Below are 6,748 nucleotides of genomic sequence, written 5' to 3'. Positions count from 1 at the left end.
TGTAAAAAATTATTTATCAATCAACTCAAATAAATTCAATAATAATTCTTAATTAAAGGTAAAGGTAAAATTACCTTACCTGCAATTTCTGTTGTTCTTCAATTTTCCCGGTGAGAAGATGGAAAGCTTTTCTTTCGCTTTAAAAAGGATCGCTACTCTTGTAAAAATAAAAAGATGTCAATAATAAAAAGTAACAAGTTCTGCCATTAAAGGAATTAACTATTTCTTTTTAAAACATTTAATATTTAACACAAAACGTAACAAGAAACATAATTGATAACGAAACATTAAGCTTTTTTGAAATGAGCATAACATATCAACCTCGTCTCTCTGAGGCGATCATTCCCCTTCTGTTTACAAAACTTCCGCCTCGCTACAGTTACAGTTAAAATTTTAAAGTTAGATAGTTCCTTGCAGTTTCTCGACAGAGACACTGACACAGTCAGAGACCATTCTTGTAAAAATTAAACTTAATCTAGCTTGTGTGTAGCACATATAACGTAGACAGACAAACATTATACGCAAAATAATGTTGTTAAATTTTTTTATTTAAACTGAAATTTTTGTACACGTATGAATGGAATAATTGAAATTTTATAAAATGTCCCGATACAGTCTATAAGCAAGCAGTTAAAGTTTTCAAAAATTAAGAATTTATTTTCTTAAATTTGTCTTGTCTTTAAAATTCTTTATTTTTTGAAATTCCATCTAATTAAAAAATATTATTTGGAATTGTAGAAAGTCATCACTTCTCTTTTGTTTAAACTTAAAGTATGGAAAAAATGAGTTCAGGCAGACCAAGAGTAAGCTTTGAAGATTCAAACACTGAAAAGAAATTTTCAAGGTATCAAAAAGAAAATAAATTATCAGAGGATTATTTAAGATTTCACAATGGAGTAGTTCTCTTCCAATAATTTGCTCGCATTTTGATTTTTTTTCAGCAATTGAAGTTTTATGACCTGTTCTTGGTTCACCTGAACCCGCTTTAATTTCTACATTTTAAATTATTTATGAAGGGGAAACAGAATTTGTGCTGAAAAATTTCGCTCGTGGTATAGCGTCCTCTTAATGACCTGAAACAAATAGCAATTAAGTAAGTTCAGGAATTGAATACAAAAAAATTTGCTCCTCCTCTCAGCAACATTTCTATTTTCCAGGCTAAAGTATGTATACTTTGATAAGGATTCTAAAACATGTTTTAAGAACAACCAATCTTTGAGAGAAGAAGCTAGCTATATTTTTAAATTGTAAATTTGTCTTTTGATATTTTGAGCCATTCTAAATCAATATGGAAAAAAGAATTTCTATTTAACATACAACAGTGTTCAGGAAAATTTAATATAAAGCAGACTAGAAGCTATATCAAAGACCTGGAAAACAGTTATAACCTTAAATAGTGAGATCTTTGTTTTATAAGTATAATTTGCTGCAAAGGTACTGGTACCGCACAGATTCCATTTTCCTGCAGCATTTACCCCAAAAAATTAAAAATGCAATTAAATTTTTCACTTGTTTATTTATTGTATTGAGCACGAACTTATGAAAAGTGTTAAAATCATTCACATGCGTCAATTTACTGAATCCTATTAACTTTGAACCTCAGTTTAACCTCCAAAATTTGCTTTTTATCTTNTTCCCCACAGGAAGTGCGATGACCGCAACGACCATGAGAAAGGTCACCAAGAAAGTTAAAAAGATTGCTAAAATAAAAAAAGGAATAACGTTTAAAGAAAAATTAAAGCATAGGTAAAATTAGATATTAATTTGTCACTTTACATAAAGTGTAAATGTGACATTGTCCAACGTTATTAACATTTAAAAAAGTATGTTACAGACCTAAACTAATGTTTTTAACAGTACAAGCAAATGGATAGCTCAATTATCATATTTTAAATTAACTCTTATATTTTGTTTACATAATTGTATATTTAAATAAATGAAATCTGTGCAATCAGAAGTTTTCAGGGAATAACAACTTCTTTCATAATTTTACCAGAAATGAAAACAGAAGAATTTGTTTGGATCAAAACTCCTAATAGAAAGAATCGCTTTTTTTCTTCTTAGCTAGGTGAAATAAATGTAATTTAGGAAAGTTGGTTATCAAGGCAGCCGTATATTGCAAAAAAATTGCAGTAGTTTTTCCAGCAACTTTTGATGCATTTCCTACAGCATCAGTGTTGCAACGATAAATAAAAACACTTTTTTGGCGGGAAATTGGTTGTTTTTCGTCACCTGCTCCAGATAACCCATCAAAATAATCATTGCCAACTGAAATTGTCTGCCACCCTTTTTGGTTGGTTTTAAAACATTGTACGTGGTTAGCTTGTATTTTTTTACGTAATATTCTGCAACTTTTATAATATGGTATCAGTACTCGGCTTGAAAATCTATTACATTTTGTTTTAGCTGATGGAATTCTGTAGTTTTGATGTAAAAATTTAATTTATGAAGTTCGAAAACATAAAGAACAACTGTTAATTTGTATAGTTCTATAAGAAGAACATACTTAAGAAGACCAGATTTATCTATTGCTTATTGTCAAGTGAGTTTTTATATTTTATCTTTTAATATTTAATATGTAGAATGTAGTGCTTGTATATTCGATGAAATTAGAACTTCTGACATTTAAAATGATTAAATTTCTTTGCAGAAAACAAAAAAAAACAATTAAAACAATTACAAGCAATTAAATTACTATATTATTTCATTACAATATTATTTATATATATTATACTATACAATATTATACTATTATTTCATTACAATATTATACTATATTATTTAATAACAATACCATTGGATTTCAATATTATTTAATAACAATACCATTGGATTTTAATATTATTTAATTACAATATTATTTGTAAGAATTCGCTATATTATTTGAAAATATTTTATATTTCAATTCTATGCACTTATTTTATTGTTTTTACGTAATAATCCCTTGTGCTAGTTTTCATTGATTCAAATTTTATCTGAATTCAAATTGTAAGGTCTAAAGCTAAAATTCGATTCTTATAATACGTCGTTTGTATTTTATAAAATTTCGTATTAGATGCGAATATAAATCATATCGTCGATATTCAATGATAATAGAAGATATTTGTCATCATTATTTGTTTCAATTTATTTTATTACACTGTCTCGTAAATTAAACTATATAAATATATATCACTTTTAAAGTGTAGAACCTTTACTTGTAAAAAGTATTAATGCTCCGAAGTATAACTTAAATATTCCTTACCTAATTTTATTGTAAAAGTAGACCCCCAATTTGCTGGTAATGTCATGAAACGCTTAGCTCCGTATAAGGAAATATAACAAATAACAAAATTAAAGCAAATGTTTGTAAATATTTTTAAAAGTATTAATGAAAATGTAAAATTATTAGGCAATAGGACATTAATAAGAAAAAATCAAAAGTCAACATTTTTTAGAAACTATTAAAATATAATTTAGATGCTTATTTACTGCTTTGTAGGATTCACCAAAAAGAATTGAACAAAATTTTATGTAATGTGCAAAATATTAAGTGCATTTTAAGGAAAATATATAAAAACTTTTAAAAAATATAAACGAAAGTATAATATTGAAAAAAGACTACTTAATTTTAAAAATGCTCTACCTCTTGCAGACATAAAATAAAAAATAATTATAAATGACTTTAAAATAATGACTTTAAGGACTTTTTTGACTTAAGGATTTTGACTTAGTGACAATTATAAGTGACTTTAATAATAAAAATGATCATCTAGTACTTTAAGAGAAAGTGAAATTTGTGAATATTTCATAATTTAATTTTTAAAAAAAGTGACTTTTTACATTTCTGATACGTAGGAAATGCAATTTCATTCTTCGGTTATCGATCTAACGTACCCTGTGTTTTGTTATTAATTTCTTTAACCAAATTTTCCAAAACATGCGCTGATAGTATGTTTTGAAATTTTAGTTAACAGTTGCTGATAACAGAGAATCTTATGCATGGATTGATTTGAATACCACCAAAGAGAAATAAAGGATGTTCTGTTATCATCAACCTTAATACATAAATTTAGAGTTTTTTTTAAATATGTAGTAAAAAAATACGTACATTATAGATATAAAATAAGTATTTCATCCAGTTAGAAACAGAAACTCTTTCGAAGTCTGTTGAATCACTAGTGAGGAAGGTGAGAAAAAACACCAATACGAATTTGATAGCCTGATGAAGCTTGAGGACGTTTCGAATAATCACATATTAAATACTGTTAGTTTCCCTTTGCTCAAAAATGATTAGTTAGGTTTTGACAGTTACTTTGTTTTTATCAAACTTTCATATTACTTATGAGTACAGTGCAAAATAAGTGAATAACCCTGACTAACTTTTGATCAAATCTTCACATACCTGGACTCATTCTTAATGCTTCGAAGGGGTGATCTCGAATATATTAAATAGTTAGTGCAGACGATCGTTTAAATTACGAAATCGGACACAAAAACGTACTTTCTCTAAATAAACATAACTTTTTTCGACGAATTTGAATTTTTGACCCTAACAAATAAGGAGTAGCCACAATCTGGGAAATATGGTTCTAATAGTTTGGTCAGAAGAGTGGTCGAAAGTTTGGACCCCATATCTTAAGCAATTCAAAACAATTTTGCACATTATTATAAAATTCGTTTATCCAAAGATAGCACAATGGAAAAAAATAATTAATAATAATTAATAATAACTATTTGTAACTTTCACGATTTTATTTAAAAATAGTTTCAAAAATTTTGAATTTTAAGGTGTACAAATTTTTAAATCATTTTAAGGAATTTAATTTTATGTCAAACACAAAATTTGAACAAAATCGATTGAATAGTTCTTGAGAAATCGAGTTTTAAGGAAGTCGTACATTTGAAATTTGATTTCTCAGGAAGTAATCAAATAAGTTCCTTTAAATTTTGCATTTCAACATATAAAATTACATTCATTAAAATAATGTAAAAATGTGGAAGTAATCTCAGGAGTCTCAGGAAGTAATCAAATAAGTTCCACTAAATTTTGTATTTTAACATATAAAATTACATTCATTAAAATAATGTAAAAATGTAGAAGTAATCTCAGGAGTCTCAGAAAGTAATCAAATAAGTTCCTTTAAATTTTGTATTTTAACATATAAAATTACATTCATTAAAATAATGTAAAAATGTGGAAGTAATCTCAGGAGTCTCAGGAAGTAATCAAATAAGTTCCTTTAAGTTTTGTATTTTAACACAGTGATTCTCAACCTGTGGGGCGCGCCCCCTAGGGGGGCGCGAGCACACTATAGGGGTGGCGCAAGAATATTCAAGAGAAAATATTATTTAAAAAAATTGATTAACTGTATGAAAGGAAAGCGCACATTCACATAGAAAACAAAATACATTTCGACATATTTAATAACTTATTAAAGTGAAACAACTTATTGAATCAAAACTTAAGGTAGGGAGCTAAAAATGGCTTTACTTTGAGGATTTTTCCTAATTTTCTGGTTAAGTCTGTGTGACTGAAATTTTTTTTGTAACATCTTACACCCATCTCTAATATATATCATGCAGACTTTTAATTGTAAAATAAAATTTCATTTATTTTGTAATACAATTTCGAAATTGTAGCTTCTGCGCCTTAGGTTTCCCACAGGTTCCAAAGGTGAGCCATATATTGAAATCACTTTTTCACTTACTCAAATTATCCTTAGAAAAAACATTTGGACTGGTAAACGTCTTTTAAAAAGGCACTTTAAATGTCTTGCTGGTAGGGAACAAGTTTCCCGATTTTGAAAAAGATATTTGTTTTCAGAATGTATTATTTGTTTATTGATTTTACATTGATAGTTCTTGTGTGAAGTCACTAGCGATTCTTTTAATTTTTATTACTGAGTTAATTTTTTCAAACGGATTAACTAACAAGAGTTAAATAGCCATACTAGAGTTAACTAACCTAACCCATAACTAGTATAAAAATACCCAAATTTACAAGAAAATACCTGAATCGACCACAAAAACACTCATAACTACCAGAAAAATAAAAAAAATACCTGAAAAATTACTTTAAAATGCAAACAATACAAAAAAAACTTGTAAAAAAATATTGCAAACTCTACTAAAGTGCATTTAACGTCAAAATATTATAAAAGTTTAAAAAATACCAAAGTTCTACATTTGCTTAAAATGAAATAAATCAATTTTCACTCAATTCAATCATTCCTCTTTTTGAAATAACATGCTACGTAATGATTTATAATTAATTCTTTTATAAATTTCACGTTTGTTTCCGAAGGCTCTGTGTTCCCAAGGTGGCACCGGTGTCGGGCCACCTTGGGAACATGCATATGTTCACTATTTACACGACTTAAAACTATTAATCTGATATATTAATTAGAATTAAAGTAATGCGGTAAGAAATAAGCTTTCAAAGCTCTAAGAATTTAAACACATATAAATTACAATATCTTCTCACCCGGAAATTAGAACGACAACTGCAAAAATTAAATCACTTCATACAATGGAGGCCATTCAAGGAAATATCTTCCAATTCAGCCTCGTGCACCTCAGATACAAGATTTATAATGCAGCAGGGACGTCTTATGATTCAAAACAAATTTAGTTTTACTTTGGGGGGGGTACACGTTAGGAGCACTAACCACCTTTGGCTTACCCACCTTACTTATCAAAACATACTAAATTTAAAAATGAAATTAATAATTTTTAGTGACTTCCTTGGGCCCAAAGAGCGGAAAAG

This window comes from Parasteatoda tepidariorum, chromosome 1 (assembly GCF_043381705.1).
Source record: "Parasteatoda tepidariorum isolate YZ-2023 chromosome 1, CAS_Ptep_4.0, whole genome shotgun sequence".
Taxonomy (NCBI): domain Eukaryota; kingdom Metazoa; phylum Arthropoda; class Arachnida; order Araneae; family Theridiidae; genus Parasteatoda; species Parasteatoda tepidariorum.
Note: the sequence above shows the minus strand (reverse complement) of the source record.